Below are 16,261 nucleotides of genomic sequence, written 5' to 3' on the forward strand. Positions count from 1 at the left end.
CCCGTTTGTGACCCTTTTTGGTACTCTTGTTGTCACTAGTGCCTTCCTCACTTTTAATCTTTTTCTTTGAGAGAGGTTCATTACCAAACACTTTCTATTTTTTTCTCCAAATATAGAGAGGGTTTAACAACCTTACTTTTACAATACTTATCAATAAGTTAGATTAATCCCTCATGGAGCACATGATGAGAATCCTTCTTCCTATGTGTTGGGAGGCTTCTAGAGAAGCATTGTTATCAGCTCTTCTACAAACTAAATTTGTTGAAGGTAAAATCTTTAAGAATTTCTCATAAAATTTGGAAAGCTTTGCAAATTACATTTGAAGGTAATAATCATGCTCAGAAGGTTAGATTACAAAATTCGATATGCTTATTTCAAGATGCTAAAATGATGGAAGGTTATTTTCTAAGAAGTCACTTTGGTAGAATAATAGAGAGATTGTTGTAAGAATTAAGACATGTGGAAGAGAGAAATCTAAAGATGAAGTTATATGGAAGACATGTAAGACTTTGATACCTACCTACAGGCAAACAATACAAATGATTAAATAAATTATTCCCTTAACAACTGAGAGAGACTCTTATTGAAAGATTACAATCAGGAAAAATGTGGATGAGATAGAGTAGAGAATTTTCTAGAGTTGAAACTACTTTTAGCACATTAAGTGTTTAACCTATGTTGACATTGAGTACAAGTATAAGTGGCGATTATGCTAGTAGTAGCTAAACAAGAGTTGAAGAAGAAAATAAGATTGAGGAAGGACTTGCCCTACTTATGAAGAGAGAGACTCTTATTGAAAGATTACAATACAAATGATTAAATAAATTATTCCCTTAACAACTGAGAGAGACTCTTATTGAAAGATTACAATCAAGAAAAATGTGGATGAGATAGAGTAGAGAATTTTCTAGAGTTGAAACTACTTTTAGCACATTAAGTGTTTAACCTATGTTGACATTGAGTACAAGTATAAGTGGCGATTATGCTAGTAGTAGCTAAACAAGAGTTGAAGAAGAAAATAAGATTGAGGAAGGACTTGCCCTACTTATGAAGAGAGAACCTAAAGACAAAAAAATCTTTTAATGTTGGACTTGTAATGAATATGGTCATTATTCTTATAAATTTCCTAGATAGTAAGAAAGACTAGAAAGACCTATAAATTAAGAATGCCTAAGGATTGTCTTTTTGCTAATGAGGAATAATTACATGCTAAAGTGGAAGTATTCTTGAGTGAAAGTGGTGATGAAGTAATATTTCTTGATATTAAGGAAGAAAGCCCTGAAAAAGAAGAAGTTAGAGAAGAAGAAACATTGACCTTTATGAGGCTCCTTCCTTTTTTGATTTTCTTTTGTACCCTATTGTTCCTTCTTCTTCTGCAATCTGGAATGCGGTTCAGGGAGAAAAACATATTTTAAACAAAGGATGCAAATGGAAAGTAGGAAATGGGAGCAAGATCAGGTTTTGGGATGATGAATGGCTATTGGATCATCCTCTAATTGAGGATTTTGATTAGAGAATTTTGTAGATAGATAAATAAGATTTTGGTGAATATGTGGAGAATTACTAGGTTCAGAGTAAATGGGTCAATATTGATGTCATTAATCAGGATTTTTGTAGCATCTAGTTGACCTTGAATTTAGTAAGCCTCTACCCTCAAAAAGTAGATATTTTGGTTTTGGGGATTGAACCAAGAGGATGCTTCAAGGTCTTTTTTGTTTTCAAATCGGAGGACAGAGGAAATACTCCTTTGTGGGCTAAAGCATGGATTAAAGGACTTACTCCAAAAATTGAAGTCTTTTTTTGGACTTTTCTTCAAAACAAAATCTTAACTCTGAATAACTTGCAAAAGAGAGGAGTCTACTTGGTGAACAGATGTTGTCTCTGTAAGAAGGAATTTGAAGATAGGAACTACCTTTTTTAAACCGTTGTTTTAGCCACAATGTTTGGAGCTATTTCTTCAAATACTAGAATTTAGATTGGGTTCAACACAATGAACTTGATCAATGTTTTTAGGTCTAGAAATGTCCTACTAAGGATGATGATATCGATTTTCTTTGGAAGATTTCTCTACCTCTTCTCTAGTGGGTTATCCGAAAGGAAAGGAATAATATAATTTTTAGAAATAAGGAGACCCTTGATTGGCTTTTAGGTCAAAATATTATCAGATCTATAAAAGAGAATTTCAAATCTTAGAGAAAAATGTCTAATAAGATTCAAATAAGTAATCCTATGAATACTAAAGGTAATATAACAAAACAAAAGGATCAGAGATAGAATGTTAAGTGGAGATCTCCACCTATGGGTTGGATTAAAGGTAATTTTAATGGGTTTGCTAAAGGGAACCTAGGAAAAGCTGGATGTGGAGGTGTTTTGAGAGACCATTATAGTAGGGTTGTGGATGCTATTGCTATCCCTATAGGGAAGTGTACTAGTCATAAAGTAGAGGCAATGACTATTATGTTCACTATAAGGATGGCAATGGAATCTAGTTTTCAAAATATTTGGTTGGAAGGAGACTCTCTTAACATCATTAACATGTTGAACAACAAGAGTTTGATTACTTGAAGTACTGAAGGAAGTATAATGGAAATAAAAGACCTTATGAATAAATTTGATAATGTATATATCTCTCATATTTTTTGGGAGGGAAAAAAAGTTCCTAACTAGATTAAAAATCAAGCGGTCTATAGAGAAATTAAGTTGAGTTGGCAAGATGACATAAGAAAGGAAGTGGAGCTGTCAAAAACTATTAATTATGATATGACACATGCTAATGAAGGAAAGATCATGCAAGATCAAAGAATTTATTAAGGGAAGTAATGAGTTTGCGACAAATTTTTTGAGTATTCTTAGGTGGTACTTTTGTATAACTATGGATTGTACTTAGCACACATGCAAGGTTAAAGGTTTCTTGGAAACCATTAACACCTTACTTTCCTTTTTGGTGACTATTTTTCAGTCTAGTTGCATGTGTAGAGTCAAATACAAGATGGGCGGGGAACCAAAGAAAGCAAGTGTAATGCCCCACTGAGGGATCCAAAAGAACTAACCTAAAGTTTTACTAAGTTTGCCAAACATTTTTTTTTTAAAGAATGACATGTACAACAATCATAAAGTAGCAGAAGCAATAACATACAATCATACATAAACAAACATAACATATTACATTCCTTAAGGATCCCAAGACATTGAGTCACATTTAAATATAAATAATACTAAGTCCAATAAATAACACATCTACATAAAAGAATAACTACAAGTCAAATACATTTAAATAATATACATTTGTTTCGAATGCCACTTGGCAATAAATTTAGAATGCACAATCATTCATTGTACATGTCACAGGGTATGAAAGGCTGAAAGAATATACATTTATAAAATAGATTACATCATTCCTTTCGGATCCATGAAATAAAGTATAATACAATAAGTAAAATCATCCATCATATAGATACAATCATCCATCATAATACACAAAGATAGAATGAAAGGAAATGTAGAATAAGGAACTCTAGCCATATCTCAATGGTAAAAGTAAAAAGCGCTACTACTCGACCTCATGGTAACCCAAAAAGGTCCACTCCCACTATGCTGAGGAGATAGTCTCAAGTCCCAAACAAGTTATCAATCCCAAAAATCAAAAGTAATAACTAAGTCAAGGAAAACCCTAAAAGTAGTCTAACTCAAAGGTACCAAGATAAATCAACATCTAGATCCAGAGGCAAATAAAGACACCTAGGAAATCTACACTGCTAGTGGACAAGTGTCATCGCATGAAGCAACTCTAGGGTTACCTGGATAGTCTTTTAATCCTTTGGTCCTCTAGTGACTCTATGTGGCACTAGTATCCTTTCATACTGACAAGGCATACTAACAATGCATGGTCACAACCAAGCATCCTCTCTACTCCCATCCTACTCTATACTAGCACTCAAGGCATGGATGAGGAAAGACAAAGACTCTTAATAGGTTCATTTTATTCTCATTTAGTGTAGTGTTTTCACTTATTAACTACTTACAATGGGTTACCTGTCAGCCTCTTTAGGGCCTTGGCCTCCACTGCAAGCCACTTCCCAACTTAACATACATATTACCTACCCTAGGCTCATAAAAGTACAAATCAAAGAATCACAATTTTCACCTCATCCCTATGCAAGTGACTAGAAAGCATCAAAAGTTAATTCACAATAATAGCTCAGTCCTTTACAAGCAATTGGAAAGCATCCAAAAATAACTAACCGATGACTCAAAGATTAAGTCAAATACGTCATATCATTCACCTTTGTTTCACACAAGAACACTAGAAAAGATAATGAACAATAGATCCAAACTCATCATAAAGCATACCAGACACATTACCATGGTTAAGTTTAAAAGATCAAGATCAAATCACCATAAAAGACATCACAAACACATAACTCCCGAGCCTCTGGTAAACATCCTAAGACTGGTCACACTCTAGTCAACCCAAACGCAAAACATAAGACAACATATAGTTAACAATGCAGTTTCAAAGTTTTGTTTGATTTTGAAGACACATAGTCTAAGTTAAAAATAAGGTTAAGTTTTCATTTCAATGTAGGTTTTCCAGTAAATGAGATTTATAGTTTTACCATTACAACTTAACCCATTCTTGTATTTGAACATAATGCACAAATGCCCTTATCTTACGAGATAATCAATAATTCATTATTTTAATAATTTCATAAATAAATTATTTTAAATAACGAATAGATTTAAACGTTATTCAATAATATTTATCATTAATAGAATTTAATTAAACTTCATTTAATTAAATTCAACTAATAACTATAAAATAAGCTATATTAATATATTATTAATTATTAATTACTTAATAATTAACAAAACTATTAATAACAATTATTAATAACTAATTAAAACAAAATATATTAAAAATTAATTAATTAATTAAAAAAGTTTATTAATAAATTAATAATTAAATCTAATAACATTTATAATTAATAAAACAATCCTTAAAAAATCACATATAATAAATGGGTATTAGGCTCGCTGACTAGTAATTCCCTGTGGCCGTAGGTGTTACTGCTGCCACAGGCATCAGTACCACTTGTCGTGCACAACTGATAATGGCCATGGATAGGGAGGTTGGGGTGTGGGGAATTAATGGCCCTGCCCCCACCTCAATAAAATATATTACATTTTATTTTATTTTATATTATTTATATTTCAATAATATTTGTTTTCAAAACAATGCCCCCCCACACTCCCCAAATATATATATATATATATATATATATATATATATAATAAAATTTCTAACAATACCCTGATAGGGAAAATATGACAAACCAGTCAAATTTTCAATCTAAAATTTCCACTTTTTTTCAAAACCCTTCCCGATTTAATTAAAAACTTTTAAATCTACAGAACGAGGGTTTTACTAATTTTCAATCCTCACATATATAGAAGGAATCAATATGAATACCAATAATTCACCATGAGAGATTCATCATAAATGAAATTTGGAAAATAGATTCCACAAACATGATGTAGATAGGAATATCGAATTACATAATTCATTAAGCAAACAAAACACAAGACCCTACCTTAGTATGATGCTAATACGTAATCACTTGAAGATTGTGAGAGATGTTAGAATTTACAAGTGGGAAGATTTACTTCTTGTGGGGTGGGGGGTGGATCAGAAGTAACTAACTTTAACCTTTTCAAAACCTTTTAGCTGAAATAATTCACATGCATCTAATTCATCTAATAAACATGAAAGTAAAGACATGCATGAGAATAGATAACACAAGATTTTGGTAACCCCAAAACCCTCCAAAATGAAAAGGTAAAATTGGGGTGGGAATGACACCCACAAAGTATCACTGCAACAATATGTAACTATTTAAGGTTACAAAATTTGACCACTTCTGATGATCTTCCCTGTGAAAGGCCTGTCCTGTTAAAGACTTTACACTTTGCTAAAAGCAACCTGGTTAAAGGATTTACAAACACTCACTTGAAATGTTACCCTGTTAAAGGATTTAGCACCTTGTTTAAAGGCTTACAACATGGCTATTAAACCAACCTATCATCATAGGATTTTCATTCCTAATACAATGGCTAGAGATTATTAGAAAGTCTTGACCTGATGACTTGCAATCTTCAATTGCTAATTCTAGATCCTTGTTTTTCTCTGCCTATTATGATCCTTGCTTGATTTGATGTCTCTCCTCGAAATTCCAATACTCTGTTCTTGATCAATTGAATTCTACAATGTTATTTCGCTTTTTCTAAATCTTTACATCCCTCTGCACTTTGCTAGCATTCTCCCTTCAATTCTTACACATATGCTCACAAATAATGGGGTTTCATCCTCCTTTTAAAGGCTTTGAAGACTTAGGGTTAGGTATGAATCTACGACCAATATTCATTCTTCTTTTCCTGCTCAATTCCTTCACTTTCCTATTGGTTGCAAGCTTTCTCTATTTTTCTTATTGGCTACATGCTGATTACATAGGTAATGCAAAAGATTTGATCCTATCTTCAAGATCCTTTGAGATTCATCCTAAGTCAGCTCAAAAATGGTTTACATATGAGTTTGTGAAGATACAAACTCATATGCAGATTCTGTGTTACTCAACACCTACTGGTTGTTGATGCTCGACACATATAGGAATTTTGTCTCACTCAGCTCCTATAGTAATTCTATTTTGCTCGGCATCTATACTTTGCTCGACACCTATAGTGACTCAGCATCACTTATCATTCGACACTTGTTACTTGCTCAGCATTTGAAGTTCACTCGGCACCTATTGAACCTCTGGCTTGACACATACTATAGCTCGACATTTGTATTATACTCGACATCAACTTAAGAATTGGTTAAGTGTGCTGAAACTCAATTTTCAAAGCCATTATGAGACCAACGAGAGAATTCTCTTTTCTTTCAAAACCTTCTCTCTAAAAATTCCCTTCTCCAAAAATCCTAATCCCTTCAAAATGAACTCTCAATCTCTGATATGAAGTTCCCTCCTAAATTTGGGGCATGAGGGAACTCGTTGATCACAATCTTTTAACTCTTTATTTACTTATCTTTTACGTTTTCATACATGCCTTTTGCAATATAAAATATCTTTATAAAATTTATTTGCTTTCTCTTTTTTAATTAATTTATTATATTTTAATTTTATGCATAAGCTTTATGCAATTAAAATAAACTTTATTAAATAATTACTTTCTCTCTTATTATTTTTCAAAGTATTTTTAATATAATATTTATTAACTTAAGTAATAATAATATTTAGCATTTATTTAAAATTGATCTCCTAAATATATTATTATTAAATTAAATAATAAAATTAGACTATAATTCTCTCTTTAAATTTAATTCTTTTTTATTTAATTAATTTCCAATTAATTAAATATAATTAAATATTGAAATTATCTTAATAATTTTTCTTTAAATTAAATCATTAATTAATTGTTAGGTATCATAATTTGTACCCATTACTGAACTGAAAGAGTTCAACAATCTTGACTTAACATGGGGATCACTTCACTATATGGGACATGCAAATAAAGTGAAACCTTCAGGTTTTAGGCCAACTCCTAATCAATATTTGAGTGAAATCTCCACGAACTTAATTTAAACTTGCAGGGAAAAGGAGAGAAAATGCTAAAAGTAAACCTAACACCTATAGCCAAAATTAAGAAAAAGGTGATGCACCAAAAGTGATGATGGAAATTTAGATACACTTGATGGAGAGGATTACACAACTATTTGAAGTGCAAGCAAAACACATCTTCCTATAAAGATTTACATAAATAATTTATAATAAGGTTTTAAGAATGAATTAGTAAAAGGAGGAACATAGATACCTTTCTTTAACCAATTTCACTTTTAAAGACACAAATTATAACCTGCAAATAAACTTACTCTCGTACAATTAGGTGCTGGAATGAGATGAATGACAAGGAATAATGAAATTTCACAAGTTATTCTATCAAATCACTTAGATACACACTCATAAATGTAGGAAGAAAGAAGGCTTAATGGTTAACACAAAATAGCATAATCACACTTGGTGTCACTTGTATAGTATCTCCAAAAATGAATTGCAAATTTTTCAAATACAGTCCAAGACTCAGAAAAGTAGTCACAAAACCTCTATACATAAAATTAGAATTCTCTCAAAAATGAGTTGCAAAACTCATTAAGTACAAACCCAACACTTGGGTTGAATGCAGAAAGAAAGCCTCCAAAAGAGGATTCAAAAACTTCTAAAATAATGACCTGTCCCTGAAAAAGTTCCATTAAGTCATTAGGAACCCTATGACTCACATAAAACCACCCCCAAAAGTCTCCAACAGTCAATAAAGACCTCTCAACTGCCTTAGCAAAATCAAATTCGACTGTAGATAAGCCTATATTCCCTCCACATGTTTCTAAACTGGTTTCTCTCAGATAGACCATGACATATGAATAGAATGACTCATTTTCTTTTTTGCATTTTAAAATAGGAAAATACTTTAAATGGTTTATAGTTTCATCATTTAAAGATCCCTTTTATAATGTTAGACTATTGCAAAAAGAAAACAAAAAAAACCTTCTTATATTTGCATTAAAATTAACAAAACATTAAAATGATTAATCATTCCAATATTTTGTTTTTAAAATAAGAACATATGCAAATATAAAACCCTTCTCACAAAAAATCCCAAGGCAAAAACATAAACCCCTTTTTCACAATAAAATAAATAAATTTTTAAAAAGGGATTAAAATCCCATATCTTTACCTGTGGACTTCAAATTTTATACAAAAATAGAAAAGGGCATGAGAAAAGCTTGAATACCCTAAGGCACTTCTCATTTTTGTATTTTCACATTTACATTGGAAGTTTCTGGATTTGTGGTGAAGAAGAGATGAGGGTTTTACTGGTCGCCATTAGAAAGATATTTGCTAGTCCTTTAAATGCTGCCATTGTGAGAGATTTGCTGAAGAATATTATGTGATAGCCACCATTGTTGCTTGATACTATTGGAAATCTCTGTATTTTTCAGCATGGAATCTTTGTATTTTTCAGCGTCTAGAGTTTCTTTTTCTTCCTTTGAATCTGTTGTTCGGGTTTTGATGATTGGAGGTATGCTTTGTATGTTTTATAACATATACTTCAGCATTCATAACTTTTACATGAGGGTTTTGTCTTCTTTGAATCTGCTATTCGGGTTTCCATTTTTTGAAGTTATTCTGCATTTTGTATACAAAAAACTCAAGTTCTCCTGTGCAATTTCATGAAGAATTTCTTGTTGGCTCTTTCATATTTGCTGGAAGTTTGAAGATGATTTTCTCATGAGGAAAACTTGCTGAATCTTGCTGGAAACATGAATTTGTTAGTTTTCTTGCTGTTGGTAATCTTTTAATGCCACCATGGAAGGTTTTGTTGATCACTCTCCACATTCTCTTACTGTCTAGAAGTTCAAGGTGCCATGAAATGTTTGCTAGAGCTACAAGATGAAGTGCCATGGAAAAAAACTATTTTGTTACTGCAAGGGATCTATACATTTTAGTTTGTTGTTTTTTCATTTGGATTTTTGCTTTGTTGGCTTCATTTGAAGAGCAAGAAGTAGGCTCCTTGAATTTAACTTTATCACCCAGCCCATTAAATGATTTGACTAAGTTATCAAACATTGTTGTAAACTCTGTTAAAAGTGAAGCAAATGTAGCCAAGGAATGTGCATTTGCACTCTTAAAGGCATGTTCTCATCACTGACATTATAAACTTGAGGGTTTTCCTTTAAAGATACCTTTTTGTGCCGATACAACCATTGGGTTTGTTGGTTCCAACTATGATTTGGGTTTTTAACTTTAGTACTTTGAAAGTTTTTTGTTTTCAATTGTTGAATCTTCCAATATCATAATGCTTCTAATGGCATTTTGGCCTAGCAAATGATGTGGCTTATTCAAATCAGAGTCTACTATATTCTTCTTGTAAAGATTTTCCTGAGACTTGTCACTAACATAAAGTTAAGGCTTATGTTTTCTAGCCTTGATAAAAACAACCATCATAAAGTGGCATATTTGCTAGAATCTAGGGTATTCTATTTATTGACATAGCACAGACAAGAATTTTTCTATTTTAGCATGTACTGTTGGGAAACTTTTAACCAAAAGAAGTCCTATTATATTTTTAGGGTCTCCAAAGTATACATGAACCCAACTGTGACCCCGAGTCAAGATCTTCCCCATTACCTCCCAATCCAACTTAGAATTGACATCCAAGGAAAAGTTGATTCAATCGGTGTCATGGCCTTCTGGGCAGTCTTCTCAATTGGATTAAGTGCCCCACTTATTATTGTTGTTGTTATGCTTAAACTCTTTGCCTTTGCCAACATCTTCCCCATGAATTGATTTGAGCTTTTAATTGTGCCCTTTGTGAGCATATTTCTTGTGGGAAAACCTCGCCAAATGTGAAGAAAATGGTAACAGAGAGAATCACTACAACAACTTATCCAAATGTATTGGTAGAGCCTTCATGGTTGTAGCATTACAAAGAAGTAATGTGACAAGAAGCTGATGTAGTAGCATGTAGCTATGACAGTCATATATAAGATGCAACTTGTGGTTCATCCGCAATGCCCTGTAATCTTCTTTTATAACAACCAACTCTAATCAACATCTCCCAGTATTAGAATTTACTATGCTAGATTTTTTCTTTACGAAGCACTTTAGCCTTTTTTTTTTTTTTTTCTTAGATTTTTATTAAAATCTTTCACAGTTGCTGCATTTGTTGCATTGAAATCAGGCAATTGATAATACTTGATCTCCTTTTTCACTCATAAGTAAAGCTCTATTTTTTACCTTCCTGCAACAAGTTATGTAGACTCTTCATCATATTCTGGAGTAACTGACTAAGTGCTGAACTATCCCATTCTATGACATTTAAAAGAATGCTTTATGAGGTTCGAGCATGGGCTCGTGACTCTCATAAAGTACCTTTTTGTGATCTACATTTAATATCCTTGTCTTTGATTATAACAAAAGGTTTCATATCAGGAATAATATGTCCCTTTAACATTATATTGTCTGATTTTGTCATTTGAGCATTACTGCTTTTATATGTATTCAAAATAAGAAAGATGTTGCATGTGTGGGTAAAATAGTTACAGAGAATCAGCCATTGCTTAGATCTTAAAAGACCTAACCCCACTTCTTCCCTGTGTAGGAGGATGAAAACCCGAAACTATCAGATCGAGAGCTAGACCAGGAGCGGCAACAAAGATCATTTAACCATTCAAAGGTTGAAAGGCAATGACTGGTTACCTCTAATTCTACCTCCATGTGCAATATTTTTCTTATTTTCAATATGTATAAAAGTAGTAGTCAGACTCACGGCTTGTGTGAGGTTTTCTCCTTTCAACATAGTAATCCATTTCACTCTCTTGTAAATATCAATTGTATATTTGAAAAATGAATAATACAAGGACATTTCTATTTTTTTGTGAAATGAATGACACTTATGTACTTTCTTTGTCTTCATACTTAAATTTTACACATGTGCAAAATTTGAGTAACATTAATCTTTTAATTCGACTTAATTAACATAAAAATCACCAAAGACCTACAAGATGAAATATGAAAACCCAACATAAAATACCACATACAAGATCAAACTCAAGGGTTATAATCAAGAATTTATATCATACAATGAATTTAGAAGGGTAATCATCTCAGTATACTTGTCCTAATTTTCTGGGACAATTGGTTTAAAGGTTGGGATTTGGGCTCAAGAATTTATCTCCCCTCTCTTACCATTGAGATATTCCAATAGGGTATGCTCATCTTGGCAATTCAGGTAAGTCGATACCTAGTACCTGCAATCTTCATAAAATCCATGCATGTAAAAACACATATATTCTAAACTAAATAGGCAATGGCAAGAAGTTGTACATCATGTAGATCCCGACTAGCAGGTGACTACGACTCCCTTCCCTAACCACATCATAAACATCACACATATAAAGAAAACATATACGCACAACATACACATGTAGTATGGGGTAAGTATCCATATAAAACATGTACAAATAATCCATCTAACTAGCATAATCAAATAATTGAAATCATTGTAAATAATCATCATCAAAGTATAATCATGCATACATGAAGTAACTAGTACCAAAATAGTCTCATCATAAAATCAACTGAGTATGAAAACAATCTCCAATAATCTAGAAAAACACTACTACTAATCATCAAGCATAAACATAAACATGCTTAAAAGAGTTCAACAATAATAACTAAATGTGAACTAGGGTTAGGCAATACAGAAAGAGCCAAATAACTATAAAGAGTGGAGGGAGAATTTAGATGTTTGGGATATACTAAAAAAAGGGAAAGTCATGGATTATATAGGGAAACTTCAAAGGTTTAAGCCACACATTACAAAGTCCTTCAAAAATTGGATTGAAATAGGGCAATGCTGCATGGGGTCACTATGAAGTTATTGAAGGAGTTCATTGCTGAAATTATGGGTCATCCAATAGAGGGTCTCAAATTCAACAAGAAAACTAGTATCTCGAATGCGGCCTTCAAAAAATTCCCTAAAACTAATGAGGATAAAAAGATGGAGAAGAATGGTGATTTTTATGATCTAAGCCAAATTAAGGTAATATGGAGGGATGTTTTATCATGTGTCCGTGAGTATTTTATCCTTGATGGTAGAGCTAAGAGAGTCCATAAGTTTCATTTTGTGTTCCTAAATCATTTTAGGTATGAAGAAAAAATTTCTTTCCCATTCTACTTAAAGTACTCTCTGATACAAAGCCTCCAAGCACATAGGAAGAAGAATTCTCATCCTATGCTCCATATGGGCTTAATCTTTCTTATTGATTAGTATTGTAAAAGTAAGGCTATTAAACCCTCTCCGATTTTGGAGAAAAAAAGGAAAGTGTCTGGTAATGAACCCTCAAAGAAAAATGTTGAAAGTGAGGAAGGCACTAGTGATAGTAAGAGCACTAAAAAGGGTCACAAGCAGGAGATTAAAAAGAAGAATGTTGAGGAAGTGATAGATTTTGAGAATTCTACTGAGGATGACAATAAGACCAAAATGTGAGAACTTAGCTCAAACCTGGAAGGTTATTCAAGAAGTAAGGGCATGTCAACTACTAAGGACTAATCAAAGACTAGTAAGGGCATGTCAACTAGTGGGAAGGTTATTCTAGAAAGTAAAGACAAAAAACTGAATCAAATGTTGGGTCTAAAGCTTTAGAGCATGATGAGGGGAAAGATAATGTTCTTTTTCCTCACCCTAATACCAAATCCAATGAGGAGAAAATGGACATTGACAGAGAAAAGAAAAATGAGGGAAATGTCCTTGTTATGAAAGAACATAGCCCAAGTAAGGATAAGGAAGAGAAGTTTAAGGAGAAGCAAGATGCTAACACTGATATCTAGGCCAATAATATTACCATTGATGTTGTGATTAGGACTAAATAAGGTAACAGGGATGAGACTCACCATGCAAATCTCTCTTTTCTTCATACTGCCAAACTAAAAGTGGAGGCATCCCTACAAGTGGACTCATGGCTATACAATGAAATCATGGTGCTCAAGAAAAAAGTTGGAGTCATTCAAATTGAAATGGACCACAAATGTATTATGAGAGCCCACCTATAGAAACAAGTTGGTAACATCCCTGAGGAGTCCAGGAGGTCCTAGTAAGATAACAAGGTCAAGTATGAGGAAAAATATCATTGGTGCTCCTGAGGTTCATATTTCTACCATGATTTATGTTATCTAAAGTACTACAGAAGTAGGCAAGGAGGTGGAGAAGAGCATCAAGGAACTATTATAGGTGTTGGTCGTTGGTGTACTTGTTGCTGGTTCGAGTGGTTTCGTTGGTTCTATTTTTTTATTTTCCAACTTTCTATTTAAAACTGTAGGTTCTAGGTCCTTGTAAAACTTGGGTATGTTTGGTTTAAACTTGTGGTTATAGGTCCTTGTAAAACATAGTTTTTTGTGTTTTTTGCTTTACTCTAGGTTTCAAGTCCTTGTAAATCCTAGCTTGCTCTTAATGCTGATCTTTTGCTTTTGTTAAAGGGTTTTGGGTCCCTTCAAAACTTGTTTTTACCTTAATCTAAAACATTGGTATCACAAGTTGAAAATAAGAAATATAATTGTATTATTGATAGTGGTTGTTCCCATGACATGACTGGAGATATGAATAAGTTTGTTAAATTCAAAAGCTATGATGGAGGAATAGTTAGATTTGGAAATAATGAAACCTATCACATAAAAGGAAAATAATCTATTACACTTGATCAAAAAACTAAAGCTAATGACGTTTATTTTGTGGATGGTTTGAAACATAATCTTTTGAGTGTTGGACATCTAGAGGAGAAGGGATATCAGTTACAGTTTATAGAGAAGACTTTTATGAAACATTGATTGGTATTGGTACAAGGATAAGAGGAAATGTATTTTAATTGAATCCTAAAGAGATGACATGTTTAGCTACTATGGTGGATGATAGTTGGTTATGACAGAAGAGATTTTTTCATATCAACTTTGATTACATTGTGAAGGTTAGTACTACATTTAGAGTTAGATATTTTCCTAAGATTGTGACACCCTAGAACATGGTATGTAAGGAATGAATAATAGCAACAACAACAAAAAAAATCATTTCAAAAGAAGAAATTTACTTCATCTGCGAAGTTGGAGATGAGTGGTCCTACAAAGACAAGAGCATTCTATGGTGAAAGGTCTTTTATGATTCTTGTTGATGATTTTTATAGAATGATGTGGGTAGCATTTTTTAGAGAAAAATCTAAAACTTTTTTGAAATTCAAAATATTTAAGAGTAGAGTTGAGAATGAATCTGGTTTGAAGATTAGATGTTTGAGATATGATGGAGGAGGGTAGTTGACTTCAAATAAGTTTAACAATTTTTGTGAAGATAATGGTATAGAGAGAAAAAATTTAGCCCCTAAGACACTTGAACATAATGGGATAGAGAAAATAAGAAGTAATATAGTGACAAAAGTAGCAAGAGAAATGATGCTTGAAAATAATGTATCTAAGATCTTTTGGAGAGAAGTAGTAAATACAATAGTATACACTATGAACTTAGTACAAATTAGACAAGGCAATGGTAAGACACCTTATGAACTTTGGTTTGGACATACATCATCTATTAAATATTTTAGAATCTTTGTAAGTAAATTGTATATTAAAAGAGATGATTATATTGAAAATTTTAATTCAAGGAGTGATGAAGGTATGCTTCTTGGATATTCATTGAAAAGTAAGGCATATAGATGTTTTAATCAAAGAACTAAGACTATTGTTGAAAGCACAAATGTGAGAGTTGATGAAAAGTTTAGAATTCAGGAAAGGATAATTGATTATAATTCTAATGAAGAAACTAATTCGAGATTTAATAGAGAAAATGTTGAGTGTGAACTATTTTATGAGATTGATGTTGATTTGCAGAATGAAATTCAAGAGAATAACCTATATTTGAACCCAGAGCTAAAATCAGGCTTAAAGTGGTGACGCCTACTACAAATTTGACAAAGAATCACCCTATTGGAAAAATAATTGGAAGAAAAAATAGAGGAAATATTACAAGAAACTAGGTACAAGAAGAAATATCCCATTCTATTCATAGTACTAGGATGGATGATCTTCTAGGAAGTCCTAGTGCTTCACCTCTATGAGCATCACCTAGATCTAATGAATGCTAAGTGTTCCATTTATTCTCATGAGATATGGATTCAAGTATGAATCATTACTCATGAAACAAAGCACTATTTTATTTCATTTGAATCTTCCATTCTATGGTGTACCTTGTGAGGGTTGCATACTAGGTTCATTTGAAATCCACTCTCATAGCTCTTACACGTCATACATAGGAAGCTATAAGATGACTCTCAAGTCTCCCTCTACAAGGGATTGTTTGGGAATAAGGGTTTATAGAAGTGCACTAATTTTTGGCATACACTTTTGGTGCTCACCGTGGGGCTAGAACCAAGTTTCTAGCTTCATTTTCTTGCATTGTTTTGAGCTTACTAGTGTAATTTGCTTACATTTTAGTTCCATTTCTCATTTTTTATTTTCCACAGCCACTTATTGGATCTAATCAAGTGGTTTTCTAGGGTTTTCACTTTGATTTTTAAGGCTAACCCTTGTGTAGGTCAAGTTGAAGTTTGAAAGATTTGATCATATCTTGCAAACGGCTAGGTATTCAGATCTAAAATTTTTATTGC

Source organism: Cupressus sempervirens, chromosome 9 (assembly GCF_028749045.1).
Source record: "Cupressus sempervirens isolate cs-2001-9-10 chromosome 9, ASM2874904v1, whole genome shotgun sequence".
Classification (NCBI taxonomy): domain Eukaryota; kingdom Viridiplantae; phylum Streptophyta; class Pinopsida; order Cupressales; family Cupressaceae; genus Cupressus; species Cupressus sempervirens.